We start from the raw sequence: 15,330 nt of genomic DNA, 5'->3' as shown, positions 1-15,330 counted from the left end.
CTACCTAACAATGTCAAATAAGCTTCCCATATCCCCATATCAGACAATTATTGTGGACTTAGGTTGGGAGAACAGGATTTTTAGGCTGGGATCAAATGAAAGGCGGTACTATAAAATTTTTAATGCCTAGCATAATTTTTTCCTTGCTGTCCACCCTCTTTTATCGTCTACCTCGGTATATACCTCTGAAGTGACCTCTCCGCCACCTAATTATACTTAGAACAATGTAGATTAAATCTTTGGGATATTCTATATTTTAGCCATTATTTTGGCTTTAGTAAAAAATGATGTAGGATGATAGATGGGAGGTTCAGGCCTTTCACCCAATAAGGACTTGGCACCCTTCATTCAATCATTAGGCTTAACTTGGTCATTGAAGGAACACAAAATTACAATATGTTTGGCACACATCATTCAAGTCCTGGTTTCCTTGTAAATGCAACTTTTAAATCTCCATAGCAAAGGAGGCATTTTCCACAGTAACTGGGTAGAAAGTTACGCCACCAACCAACTGGCTAACTTCAATTTTGAGTTGTTCCGTAACTGGAATACAAACCACGCTATTTAATAGGGGTACTGTATTACTTTCGGCGTAGCTGAAGTGACGAGCCATTAATTTTTAACTTTTAACGAGGGTTAACTACCCTTAACGCTAGTTAGCGGGGTTAGGGGAGGTTTGCTACCGCCCCCCCTCACACACCTTTGATTGAGCTCTCTTTGCTTTCGGCTCGGATGGTGAACGGACGTTGCCACTCTACATCCTCGCCGAATATTGGCAGCCATTTATGACTTTTGCTTTTTCTTTTTCTACTAATGTGTTTGTGAAGTTGACTTCTGCGACCATGCGCACCTGGCCTGGACTCTCGGGCCGCCCTTGTGGGACGTTTATGTCGGCGGTGGAGACTGATCCTCACACCCATAGTCCTTTATGCAGAGGTCAACAGTGTGATAGCGTAAATAAGTGTAATGAGTGTAGGGAGTTGTCTTCCTCCCAGTGGGAGAGGTTTGCGCGACGGCGGAAGAAGTCCAAGCGGGATGTTTCTCCTTCGAAGGTTCCTTTGAAGGAAGAAAAACCCAAGGCCTCTTCCGTCAGGAGTCCAGACCCTGTTGAAGAAGGGCGCTCTCCAAGAGGTCCTCGACGGATCCCCAGGCTTCTTCAGTCAACTCTTTCTTGTAAAAAAGGCGTCTGGAGGCTGGAGACCAGTCATTGACCTCTCGGCCCTGAACAAGTTTGTCAAACAAACTCCGTTCAGCATAGACGCGGAAGACATGGTCAGAATAGCAGTAAGACCTCAGGACTTATGTGTACACTGGATTTAAAGGACGCTTACTTCCAGGTCCCAGTCCATCCGTCTTCAGAGAAGTACTTAAGATTCAGCCTAGACAACAGAAAGTACCAGTTCTAGGTGCTGTGCTTCGGTCTTTCCACTGCACCCCAAGTGTTCACCAGAGTGTTTGCCCTAGTGTCATCTTGGGCACACAGGATTGGCATCCGTCTCCTCGGTTATCTGGATGACTGGCTAATCCTAGCAGACTCGGTGTCAACCCTTCTTCAACACCGAGACAAACTTCTGAGACTTTGCCAGTGTCTGGGGATCATGGTAAATCTCGAGAAGTCTTCTCTGCTTCCTACACAGGGACTGGTATACTTAGGCATGATCATGAACACCACTCTCCACAAAGCCTTCCCGTCAGACGACAGGATAACAAGGCCGAGAAAGATCGCAAGATCCTTTCTCAGACGAAAAGAACTTCCAGCCCAAACATGGTTACGTCTCCTCAGTCACCTTTCATCGCTGCCCCGTCTAGTTCCCAATGGTCGCCTCAGGATGAGATTCCTCCAGTGGCAACTCAAGTCCCGGTGGAAACAGACTCGCGATTCCATGGACATCCGAATCCCCATGGGATCAGCAGAACTGACAGACCTCCAGTGGTGGGTGACAGACGAGAACCTACGAAAGGGAGTGGACCTTCTCGTCCTCCCCCCGGATTTGATGCTGTTTTCAGATGCTTCAAAAAAAAAAGGGGGGGGTGGCTTGCTGCACCACACGACCTCGGGCTTCTGGTCAGAGTCAGAAGAGTACCTTCACATAAATCTCGTAGAGATGAAGGCCGTTTTTCTGGCCCTTCAACAGTTCCAAACATTTCCTGGCAGGCCACTCAGTGGTGGTGATGAGCGACAACACCACAGTAGTGGCTTACATCAACAAGCAAGGAGGTACTTTTTCGCAGCAGCTATCCCATCTAGCAGTAGAGATACTGAGGTGGGCCGAAATCCACTCGATACCACTATCGGCACGCTTCATTCCGGGCATAAGAAATGTGCCCGCCAACAACCTGAGCAGAGCATCTCAGATAGTGAGTACCGAGTGGTCTTTGGATCATCTAGTAGCCAACAAAGTCCTGACTCTGTGGGGCTCTCCGACTGTGGACCTCTTCGCAACTGCCCTGAACTTCAGGTTCCCGCTGTATTGTTCCCCAGTCCCAGACCCCAAGGATCTCTGGCAAGATGCTTTCCAACAACGGTGGGGCAACATCGACGTTTACGCCTTTCCCCCGCTATGTCTGATGAGGAGGGTTCTCAGCAAGACCAGGACATCGGTCAATTTTTCAATGACCCTCATAGCTCCGCTATGGTATCACGCAGAATGGTTTCCAAGAGAACTCCCTCCACGACACAATCTACTCAAACAACCACATGCCATCATATTCCACAAAGCCGTAGCTTCGCTACTACTTCACGTCTGGAGACTATCCAGCATCTCCTCTCTCAGAGAGGATTTTCGCAACAAGTTGCGACTAGTATGTCTGGATACCTGCGTAAGTCATCAGCTGCAGTCTACCAGGCACAGTGGAAAGTCTTCTGTGGTTGGTACCGTGGAAGGGGTATCTCTCCACTCGATGCCACTATTCCAGCAATAGCCAAGTTACTCGTGTATTTGCGTGAAGAAATGCGCCTGTCAGTCTCAGCAGTAAAAGGCTGTCTCTCAGCCTTTAGACTGAAAGGAATGGATATTTCTTCATCGCTAGAACTTTCCTTACTCATACCGAGTTATGAACTTACCTTCCCCTAGTCAGAAGTGAGACCTCCCCCATGGAACGTGGTTCGAGTTCTCAGGTCTCTCAAGAGACCTCCCTATGAACCATTACACCAGGCAACCGATCGCCACCTGACTTGGAAGACAGTGTTCCTGCTAGCTTTGGCTTCGGCCAAGCGATTCTGTGAACTTCATGGTCTCTCATACGACATTGCCCATTCAAGGGGACGGGGAGAGGTAACGTTCAGCTTCGTCCCTGATTTTATTGCTAAGACTCAGAACCGGGGAGTAGCGGATCCACGATTCGACTCCTTCCAGATTTCTAGTCTCCTTACTGTAACAGATGACCCAGACCATCTCTTACTATGCCCAGTGAGGAGTTTGAGGCTGTATCTTAAGAGAACAGCTGCAGCCCGTCCTCGTGGGCCTGCACTATTCGTCAACTCAGGAAGGACCAAGAGGAGGGTCACCAAGAACACTATCTCAGCATGGATTTGCAAGGTCATAGACCATGCACTGAATCCAGACCCTCCTCCTTCATGTCACCCTAGAGCTTATGATGTCAGGGGCGTAGCTACGTCCCTGGCATTCAAGAGAAACTTCTCGGTGAAGCAGGTTCTTCAAGCTGGGGTGTGGAATCACCAGACCACATTCACATCCCACTACCTGCAAGATGTGATCCACAGGAGACTCGATACGTTCTCTATCGATCCTGTGGTGGCTGCACAACAGCTGCTTTAAAACCTAAAGCTCCTTATTGGACAAGTAGCAGAAGGTTGAGGGCATTGTTACCCGGTTTTAGTCTGCGTGAATGAAAAGGTTTGACTGGCCCTTATTCTTTTCTTCATTCTCCCCTCTTTTGGGGAAAGCAGCATCCTGGGTTCTCTGCATAGCTGACCTCAAACCACTGCAGGTAAACCATGCTCCCTTGTGTACCTAGTATCAAGACTAATACTGTTGCGTCCCCGTACCCTGACGAGGTGGTATTGGGAAAGTCCTAGTTACACAGGTTTTCCTTCTAAAGAACTCGCAATAACTTTACCAGGACAGTCACACTTCTGTATACCTCAACACACAGCTTGCGTAGGCCAATTAGCGAGGTGCAGGGACTCCTTATTTGAGTACTGATACACTCAGATAAGGAGCCCCCGGGTAAAGCCAAAAGCCAGATTGGCTGGGACTTCCACCCTTCCTAATGGATGAGTCACCCCTATTATATAGCATGGTTTGTATTCCAGTTACGAAACAAATGACAAATTCATAGATAATCTGTATTTTTCCTAAGTATACAAACCTTAGCTATTTAAGCAAACTTACCCACCAGTCCTATCCCCCTTGAAGTCCTAGCTCCAAGCAAAGTGAGCTCAATCACTGGTGTGTAAATGTGGGGGGGGGGGGGGGGGTTAGCTCCTCTCGTACCCCCACTAACTAGCGGTATGGGTAGTTAACCCTCGTTAAAAATTAAAGGCTCGTCATTTCAGCTACACCGAAAGTAATACCCCTATTAAATAGCTAAGGTTTGTATAGTTAGGAAAAATACAAATTATCGTTGAGTTTGTTATATTTATAAAATGGTTGATTACATTGCAAAAAACTCCTTCAGTAATGCAAACCACATTCATTAACACCTGAATATTCCACCAGGGTTTAATTTGAAAAGAATGATACTGAAGAGAATGTGGAGAAAAAATTCAAACCCCAACACAGAGACATAAGAGCAGCAAACAATAATTTTTAATGTGTTAGTATCGTGCTCTTCTGTAGGAGTTCCCCAAATTAGTGTCCTTAATGGTTCCTGTTTTAAGCTTGAAGACCAAAGGCAGACCAATATTGTTTCAAGGAAGTCTAACAGTAAGTTGTGTCTTGACCAATTATCTGATGAAAATTGGCTAACTAAGAATGGGTAACCTCATGATTGCCAAAGCTGTTTAAACAGTTTTGATTAGCGAATTTTTTCAAGCTAATGTTAATTTCCAATGGAAGTGTCAGTAATGGTTACCCATTGGCTTACTTTAGCCTGATTAAAAATTAAAATAGCATCAGACTGGCTTTATATACTTTATGATCAGTATCAATTCAATCTATTGATTCATGATTGTCACTGGTAGTCATCCATTGGTTGATGTAGTCTGAATAGGCTTCGAAAAGCTGTAGGGTTTCAGACTGCCAGCAATAACAAGCACTGTAGATAGTGTCACCCTTAGTGATGTGTTCAAAGTTGAAATTGCATTAATTCATCTTTATAATAAGCCAGAATTAAGGTATTTACATTTGAAATATCAGTATACACTCCATGGAAATACCAAAGATTATGTATACTGGACATAATTTGCATAAAAAAGCATATGAAATATTGATTACTGCTTCAATAAAGCAATTTTTATTTGGAGGCTTCAAATCCCGTAGTGGTGTTGCTTTTGGAGTACTCTACTGTATAGTATTTAGCAGTACTCTTTAGAAATATGTGATATATAATATTCAAAGTTTGTTGAGAACATGTAAAAAATATATCCTTTGATTGCCAACAAAGTTTTTCAACTAGTACAGAACAGAACTTAAAAATTATGAGGCCAGGTTTTTAACAAAAACTTGATATACATTGAATTTTTTAATTGTGTCATTCTTTTAAGACTTTCAGGTTTATTTTCCAAGCTTTAATACTTATTATTTTTATTTACTTTCAGACAATGCTTTGCTCCCTATGAATTTGATGGACAGTTTGTTACCCTGAATACTGCTGGTCTTGTGCACCTGAAGTCTAATCTTAAAGTGTTTGGAATTTATATTCTACAATCAAGTTGAAGTATTGTACTGGAGGGTAAGGAAGTTTCAGTTAAGTAAAATCTAGTGTTTGGTAATTAGACTCATAAATATAAAAAGGGTCTTTGATATTTATTGGTATAAAAGTGAAGGAAAATTTATGCCATTAAAAAGTTTTGAATAGATGCATCGCCTATACTGATATAAGATAACATCTCCACAGTAGGTGTCAATTTTATTTTTTACAATCTTGAATAACCTACTACTGTATTTCATTGTAAAACAGGTAGTAAGAAATAATGTATTAAATAATGAATAATGAATCTGATAAAAGGCCATGTACAGTACAGTACTGTATTTGGCTTGTGGCATCCGCCAGGGTTTATTGAATGAAGCTGTCCTTAATACCAAACACGAGATCTTCGTGGAGAGGTGTCTTTTCAAAGTACTATATTGGGAAACACTAAGCCCTTATGTTAATGTTATCTTCTCTGTATCTTTCTGATATTTATTTATAGCTTTGGAGGATATTGGTATGTTCTTAATATACTGTACTAAGTCTCACTTTGGACATGAATTGGCGTTCAGTTATTTTTTATTTTACCAAAGTTTTGATACCATAGGTTTATAATACAGTAGAGTGAGCTGTCCTTTCACTTTACTGCAAGCACATACAGTAGTTGGTTAACTTACCACTCAACTAACCCCAGTGAGAATACATATCTTAATTAGTATCCCCAGTGAGAATTTATAACTTAATGTTTCTCCACTGTGGTGGCTTATTGGAAATGTCCCAGCGCAGCAATCTGTAGGATGGGATTTTGAGGTCTGCTTAAACTTGATACTTGAGAGGAGTGTCTGCAGCCTCGCCTTCCTTGTGACCTAGGGAAAGGGGGGATTTTGGGGAGCCTATCAATCTACCGGCTGAGTTAACAGAAGCCATTGACTGGCCCTCTCTGGTCCCAGCATGATGGAGGGGCAGGTTGGGGGCTGATTATATCATAACTTTATATGGTCAGTCTATTGGGAATTTTCTTGTCCCTTGTCTCAGCCATTCATGAATTATGAATGACCTTTAAACATTAAAGTAAAATGATGTAGACTTGGTGTTTAAAGATTAAGGCAGCCTTACTTGTAAATGTACTGAAGGCATGCAATAAAGAATACTTGTTCACAAACTTTATCGTAGGAAGGATCCTTAGATGTATGTAGCTCAAGGAAGTTTAACAAAAATAAGTATTGTACAGTATGTAGGTCATTATTTTTTTACTTCCATAAGAATAAACTAATGAGATGAATAACATTTAGTTTTCAATATTAATCTTACCCGATGATCATGTAGCTGTCAACTCCGTTGCCCGACAGAAATCTACGGTCGGGATACGCCAGCGATCGCTATCCAGGTGGGGGTGTACTCAACAGCGCCATCTGTGGTCAGGTACTCAAGTACTTCTTGTCAACAAGAACTCAATTTTTCCTCTGTCGTGCCGCCGGCAAGACCTACTTGGATACGCTGTTGATTTTGGAGTCTTTTGGTCACGATTTGGTGATGTATTTGCTCTAAAGTTTAGCCTTCGCTGTTCAGGAAGCTTTATCCTTAGCTTAGCAAGCTTTTGGAATTAATTTGATTTATTGGTTAACGAACTTTGCTTAATTTTGGAATTCCCCCTTGACTACTTCTAAATTCAAGATGTCTGACCATTCCCAAGTTCCTAAATACAGGCAGTGTAGTGTTAGGACTTGTACTAGGCGTCTTCCGAAGGCCTCTATAGATCCTCACACCGTATGTTCCAATTGTAGGGGTAAATCCTGTCAATTGGAAGATCGATGTGGGGAATGTGCTGGGCTTTCGGAATTCGATTTTAACGAATTCCTCAGATATGCACGTAGGTTAGAGAAGGAGAGAGATAGGAGGAGTTCTTCTCGCTCTGTGGATTTTTCCTCTCCCCATGCCCCTCAACCTTTTCCTTCCCCTGTGGTGGTGACTCCCGAACCTGCTACTAGTGCTCAGCCTGCAATGGCTGATATGTTGCGTGCCATTCAGGCTCTCGGTGATAAGGTGGAGTCGTTGGTTAGTGACCGCAATCAGCTCTTGGCAGATGTCAGAGAGCTGAAAGCGAAGAGTGCAGTGGGAAGTGTTAGTGCTAGTGATGTGCATAGTGTCAGTGTCAGTGTTGCGCATGAGGGTACATCTGTGCGTGCCAGTCGTCCTCCCAGTCCGGGACCTCTTGCAAGCTCCCAAGCCCAGGGGAGAAGCAATGTCGAAGGACCAAAGGGTTCGGCAGGCCTTGATCGGCGCACGGATGTATCCTCAGTGGTTGCGGACGTATCTGTTAAGGATCGTCCCATCCACATACAGACGAATGAGCCCTTACATTCCTCGTCTGTGGAAGAAGTTTCCAGGAGGAAACGGTGGACCAAGGTCTCACGACCGCTCAAACGTAAGGTCCCTTCCGAGCTTGTCCAACGGCCCAGGTGTAGCCACTGGGTCAGTTCGGACTCGCCACAGTCATCTGATGACTGCACACCTCCCAAGAGAGGTAGAGTGGTCCCTCAACAGGCTACTGCTCCGTCTGTTGTTGCCCCAACCACAGCAGACCCTAAGTGGTCCATGCTGCAGACTATGCAGTCTCAGCTTGCGGCATTCATGCAGGAGTATCATGCCGAGAAGGTTAACACCTCTCCTGTTAGCCTACAACCCGCAGAGGTTGTGCGCTCAGCAGATACTGCGGCTGCCTGCTCCCACACCCCACCTGTGAGAGCTCCTCCCTGCCAGACGCATGTTCTTGCTGCACCATCTGCTAACATGCGTGAGCTGCTGCATCAGGAGTTGCCGGGTTCCAGCACTATGCGGCATTCTCCTCAGCCCATGCAGCATGCTCTGCAGACCTTACAGCATGCTCCGCATACCATGCAGCATGAGCCGCATTCCTTACAGCATGCTCTGCATACCATACCGCATGCTCCTCAGCCCACCGCAGACCCTCCCTTACACCAGCCCTCTGCCTTTGTTGTTGCCAGCTCGCAGACTGTCCAGCAGAGGCATGATGTTGGATCCGCAGGTACGCATGCACCCGTTCTGCAGGATTCAGCCGGTCAGCTTGCTGCTCTGCCTTTGCCACTCACAACTCAACTTTCGGATGATGATGTATCGGATGATGAAGCTGCTCATCTGGATGAACCTCACTCTGATGTTGAAGGACACAAGTCTTCGCCACCCTCCTTAGACTTTCGCAAGGTCCTTGCTTTGTTCAGGGACTTGTATCCTGAACACTTTGTGTCTGCAACCCCTCGTTCTCCTCCCTCCGAGTTTGCTCTGGGCATGCAGTCTGCTGCGCCTGCCTTCACCAAGCTTGTTCTCGCCAGATCATCTAGGAGAGCTTTGAGGGTTATGGGGGACTGGTTGCATTCCAAGAAGCAACTGGGAAGGACCTCTTTTGTGTTTCCTCCTCCCAAGCTTGCTTCTAAGTCGAGCGTCTGGTATGCCACGGGAGAGGAACCTGGCTTGGGGGTTCCTGCCTCTGCCCAGGCCGACTTCTCAAGTCTGGTTGACTCTCCCCGCAGGTTGGCTATGAGACGTTCGAAGATCTGCTGGTCCTTTTCAGATCTTGATCATCTGTTGAAGGGAGTCTTTCGTGCCTTCGAGATATTCAACTTCCTCGATTGGTGTTTGGGAGCCTTAAGCAGGAAGACTTCCCCTTCAGATAAGGACTCGGCCATGCTGATCATGTCTAGCATGGACAAGGCAATTCGGGATGGGTCTGGTGAACTTGCGGCTTCATATGTATCAGGAGTCCTCAAGAAGAGAGAACATCTTTGCTCCTTCTTATCTGCTGGTATCACTCCTTGCCAGAAGTCAGAGTTGTTGTTTGCTCCTCTCTCCAAGTGTCTGTTTCCGGAGGAGTTGATTAAGGGGATGGCTGCCTCACTTATCCAGAAGGATACTCATGATCTGATGGCTTCTTCTGCACGTAAGGCTAAAACCTTACCTTCCGTGCCTAGACCCTTCCGCCCTGCAGCAGTTGATACACCTGCTTCTAGGTTCATCCCGCCCTTTCGTGGCAGAACCTCCAGCAGAGGAGGTACCCGTGCAGACAGTCACCGTGGCAAGTCCAAGAAGGGTTCCAAGTCCGCAAAAGGCAAGTTTTGACTGCCTTCCTCTCCAGACAGCAGTAGGAGCCAGACTCAAGACCTTCTGGCAAGCTTGGGAGACCAGAGGTGCAGACGCTCAGTCTGTGAAGTGGCTAAGGGAGGGATACAGAATTCCGTTCTGCCTCAATCCCCCTCTAGCTACATCTCCCATCAACCTCTCTCCCTACTACAAGGAGAAGGACAAGAGGCTAGCGTTGCAACAAGAGGTGTCGCTCTTGCTACAAAAGGAAGCAGTGGTCATAGTCCGGGATCATCAATCCCCGGGCTTTTACAACCGTCTCTTCCTGGTAGCCAAGAAGACAGGAGGTTGGAGACCGGTGCTGGACGTCAGTGCTCTCAATGCTTTTGTCACCAAGCAGACGTTCACGATGGAGACGACGAAGTCGGTCCTAGCAGCGGTCAGGCAGGAGGACTGGATGGTCTCGTTAGACCTGAAAGACGCATACTTTCACGTCCCCATCCATCCAGACTCCCAACCTTTCCTGAGATTCGTCTTTGGAAAGGTTGTGTACCAGTTCCAAGCCCTGTGCTTTGGCCTAAGCACGGCACCTCTTGTGTTTAACAGACTGATGAGGAATATTGCGAAATTCCTTCACTTGGCAGACATCAGAGCCTCCCTCTATTTAGACGACTGGCTTTTAAGAGCTCCCACAAGTCGTCGCTGTCTGGAGAATCTCAGATGGACTATGGATCTGACCAAGGAACTGGGCCTCCTGGTCAATTTAGAGAAGTCCCAGCTCGTCCCATCCCAGACCATTGTCTACCTGGGTATGGAGATTCAGAGTCGAGCTTTTCGGGCTTTTCCGTCGGCCCCAAGGATCAACCAAGCCCTAGAATGCATCCAGAGCATGCTGAGAAGGAACCGATGCTCAGTCAGGCAGTGGATGAGTCTAACAGGGACACTTTCATCGCTGGCCCTGTTCATCGAGTTAGGGAGACTCCACCTCCGCCCCCTTCAGTATCATCTAGCTGCTCACTGGATAAAGGACATGACGCTAGAGACGGTCTCAGTTCCTGTTTCCGAAGAGATGAGGTCTACTCTAACGTGGTGGAAGAACAGCATTCTTCTCAAGGAAGGTCTACCTTTGGCTGTTCAGACCCCCGACCACCGTCTCTTCTCGGACGCATCAGACACGGGCTGGGGTGCAACATTGGACGGACAGGAATGCTCGGGAACATGGAATCAGGAGCAAAGGACACTTCACATCAATTGCAAGGAGTTGTTGGCGGTTCATCTGGCCTTGATAAACTTCAAGTCCCTCCAGCTAAACAAGGTGGTGGAGGTGAACTCCGACAACACCACAGCCTTGGCTTACATCTCCAAGCAGGGAGGGACTCATTCGAGGAAGTTGTTCGAGATCGCAAGGGACCTCCTCATCTGGTCAAAAGATCGAAAGCTCACGCTGGTAACGAGGTTCATTCAGGGCGATATGAATGTTATGGCAGATCGCCTCAGCCGGAAGGGTCAAGTCATCGCCACAGAGTGGACCCTTCACAAGAATGTTTGCAGCAGACTTTGGGCCCTGTGGGGTCAGCCAACCATAGATCTGTTCGCTACCTCGATGACCAAGAGGCTCCCGTTGTATTGTTCTCCGATTCCAGACCCAGCAGCAGTTCACGTGGATGCTTTTCTGCTGGATTGGTCCCATCTCGACCTGTATGCATTCCCGCCGTTCAAGATTGTCAACAGGGTACTTCAGAAGTTCGCCTCTCACAAAGGGACACGGCTGACGTTGGTTGCTCCCCTCTGGCCCGCGAGAGAATGGTTCACAGAGGTACTGCAATGGCTGGTCGACGTTCCCAGGACTCTTCCTCTAAGAGTGGACCTTCTACGTCAACCTCACGTAAAGAAGGTACACCCAAACCTCCACGCTCTTCGTCTGACTGCCTTCAGACTATCGAAAGACTCTCAAGAGCTAGAGGCTTTTCGAAGGAGGCAGCCAGAGCGATTGCCAGAGCAAGGAGGACATCACTCTCAGAGTCTATCAGTCTAAATGGGAAGTCTTCCGAAGCTGGTGCAAGGCCAATGCAGTTTCCTCAACCAGTACCACTGTAACCCAGATTGCTGACTTCCTGTTACATCTAAGGAACGTAAGATCCCTTTCAGCTCCTACGATCAAGGGTTACAGAAGTATGTTGGCAGCGGTTTTCCGCCACAGAGGCTTGGATCTTTCCACCAACAAAGATCTACAGGACCTCCTTAGGTCTTTTGAGACCTCAAAGGAACGTCGGTTGTCCACTCCAGGCTGGAATCTAGACGTGGTCCTAAGGTTCCTTATGTCATCAAGATTTGAACCTCTCCAATCAGCCTCTTTTAAGGACCTCACATTAAAAACTCTTTTCCTCGTGTGCTTGGCAACAGCTAAAAGAGTAAGTGAGATCCACGCCTTCAGCAGGAACATAGGTTTCACATCTGAAACGGCTACATGTTCCTTGCAGCTCGGTTTTTTGGCTAAAAACGAGCTTCCTTCACGTCCTTGGCCTAAGTCGTTCGAGATCCCTAGCCTGTCCAACTTGGTGGGGAACGAACTGGAGAGAGTACTTTGCCCAGTTAGAGCTCTTAGGTACTATCTTAAAAGGTCTAAACCTTTACGAGGACAATCAGAAGCCTTATGGTGTGCTATCAAGAAGCCTTCTCTACCAATGTCTAAGAACGCAGTTTCTTACTACATCAGGCTTCTGATTAGAGAAGCACATTCTCATCTGAAGGAAGAAGACCTTGCTTTGCTGAAGGTAAGGACACATGAAGTGAGAGCTGTGGCTACTTCAGTGGCCTTCAAACAGAACCGTTCTCTGCAGAGTGTTATGGATGCAACCTATTGGAGAAGCAAGTCAGTGTTCGCATCATTCTATCTCAAAGATGTCCAGTCTCTTTACGAGAACTGCTACACCCTGGGACCATTCGTAGCAGCGAGTGCAGTAGTAGGTGAGGGCTCAGCCACTACATTCCCATAATCCCATAACCTTTTTAACCTTTCTCTTGAATACTTTTTATTGTTGTTTTTGGGTTGTACGGTCGGCTAAGAAGCCTTCCGCATCCTTGTTGATTTGGCGGGTGGTCAATTCTTTCTTGAGAAGCGCCTAGGTTAGAGGTTGTGATGAGGTCCTTTAGTATGGGTTGCAGCCCTTTATACTTCAGCACCTAAGAGTCGTTCAGCATCCTAAGAGGACCGCTACGCTCAGTAAGGAAGACGTACTTAATAAAGGCAGAGTAATGGTTCAAGTCGACTTCCTTACCAGGTACTTATTTATTTTATGTTATCTTGAATAACTAATAAAATACGGGATACTTAGCTTCTTTGTTAACATGTATGCTGGTCTCCACCCACCACCCTGGGTGTGAATGAGCTACATGATCATCGGGTAAGATTAATATTGAAAAATGTTATTTTCATTAGTAAAATAAATTTTTGAATATACTTACCCGATGATCATGAATTAAAGAACCCGCCCTTCCTCCCCATAGAGAACCAGTGGACCGAGGAGAAAATTGAGTTCTTGTTGACAAGAAGTACTTGAGTACCTGACCACAGATGGCGCTGTTGAGTACACCCCCACCTGGATAGCGATCGCTGGCGTATCCCGACCGTAGATTTCTGTCGGGCAACGGAGTTGACAGCTACATGATCATCGGGTAAGTATATTCAAAAATTTATTTTACTAATGAAAATAACATTTTTTTCAAAGATTTAAAACTCAAAGAAGTTTTTCATTTATAGGACAAATGTCACACTGGGGTCCTAAGAAAGCTGAAGTGATAGAAGCCATCCAGTATGGAAAGAAATCATAATCCCTAATAGAGCTCGGAGAAATAAATTGTGGTACTATATTCTGATGAAAGTGCTGCTAAGGCTACTATTTGAAAAAGAAAAGAAAAAAGAAGGCATACCAGTTGCATGATTACTGATGAAAAACAAACAGGTAGTTGTTTATTGTGATGAGGTACTCTCTTGACCTTTAAAGTCATCATCCCTTAAGGGTAAAGTTAAGCTGAGATTACGGTATTTTATTTCATATTCTAGTTTCAATTTTTTTTTTTCATAAGAGATTTCAGTAAATGATATTGAGATACTGTGCACCTGTATATAAGACCGATCCATTACTACATAAGATCTCTCTCAATCCCTTGGGTTCTGAAGTGGTTAATTTCAATTACCATATTCTTATAGGAAAATTTATTTGGTGTTCATAGTTTTTAATTTGCCTTACCTGTAAAATTTAATTGTGAATAATGATGTACATATTTAATTAAGATGATTACAGGGTCTTCGTAGAATCCTTCGGATTTTATTTAGACACTATTTTTTTCCTTTTAGTGATCACCATATCAGTTTTGTAACTTCCATTTTGCTGTCAAAGCTTGTCATGAATCAATTTATAGTGCTGCTGTGGGTTTTAGTTGAATTATTGCACAGGTTATCCTTTTCTTGTATATACAAATAAGATAGCATTACAGGTAATCAGTATTGTACCATATACTGTGTAAGATTTGCCATATGTAATACTAATTTCCAAATTTAAGTGCTTAAATATTTACACCACAAAATTAAATTGGTTATATGACAATTTTCCATTTGAGCTTTCACATCACTAATATATTTATCACAAATTTTTTATGAGCCCTACCTTGGAGGGAAGTATGCATGTAAATTAGGATTCTAGATATACTTAACTACCCTTAAATCAGAGCATTGAAACTTTGGTTCCAATTAAATAATATTGCGAGTTGTATTATAAAGTAGTAATTTTCAATTAGAATGTTTTTGTTATGATTTACATCTGATTAATGATCATATGAATTGTTTGTGTTGCAATATTGTATAATTAATGCTTGGCAAATTAATTGAGTTTGACAGTCGCAGGACTTTAATACTTTTATTGACTTGATATAATGGTTTACATAATGCAGGAAATATCAATGAATTATACAGAAGTTAACTTTTTTCTCTACAGGTTTTGGGTAAAGAAATAGTGATAATCATCCGACATATCATCACAGCTTGTCAAGTAAAACTTTTAATTTCGACTATCTGCTGAAGAAGTATTAATTGGTTGGTATCACAAACTATTCTGGCTTCTACCAAGGCCTGTTCTGAGCTCAGGTTGAAGAGAAGCCCATAGAGAATATTGAAAGACTTGTGCTTTCTAACAAGGGAAAAAGTATTCTTATCTATATCTTTGAGGCTGGTACAAGGTGTATATTGTACTTCATGAATGCAGACCTTACCAGTTTCTAAAATTGACAAGACCAAATTTCATCTATTGGTGAGGTAAGTTTGCTAAATTATTTTGCCCCCATGGATGCTAATGTAATATGAAATCTGTCTAAAAATGCAAAGATTTAGTCTATATGTTTGTCTGAAATATATTAATTTTGTGG

At 44.6% G+C, this 15,330-nt stretch overlaps 1 long non-coding RNA gene across 3 annotated transcripts in view; it reads left to right on the top strand.

Annotated features, from left to right (window-relative positions):
* Positions 1 to 15,330, top strand: part of LOC137658574 (uncharacterized) — a 139,214-nt gene that overhangs the window by 63,308 nt on the left and 60,576 nt on the right. Inside the window, exons 2-4 of one of the 3 annotated variants that reach the window (XR_011047378.1) lie at positions 5,723 to 5,856; positions 13,670 to 13,892; positions 14,904 to 15,220. This is a non-coding gene — a long non-coding RNA (uncharacterized lncRNA). Of the gene's footprint in view, positions 1 to 5,722; positions 5,857 to 13,669; positions 13,930 to 14,903; positions 15,221 to 15,330 lie in introns of all 3 variants that reach the window. The other 2 variants (XR_011047376.1, XR_011047377.1) reach the window with 2 other exon arrangements.

This window comes from Palaemon carinicauda, chromosome 19, assembly GCF_036898095.1.
Source record: "Palaemon carinicauda isolate YSFRI2023 chromosome 19, ASM3689809v2, whole genome shotgun sequence".
Classification (NCBI taxonomy): Eukaryota; Metazoa; Arthropoda; class Malacostraca; order Decapoda; family Palaemonidae; genus Palaemon; species Palaemon carinicauda.
Note: the sequence above shows the minus strand (reverse complement) of the source record. Positions and strands in the feature narration are given on the sequence as shown.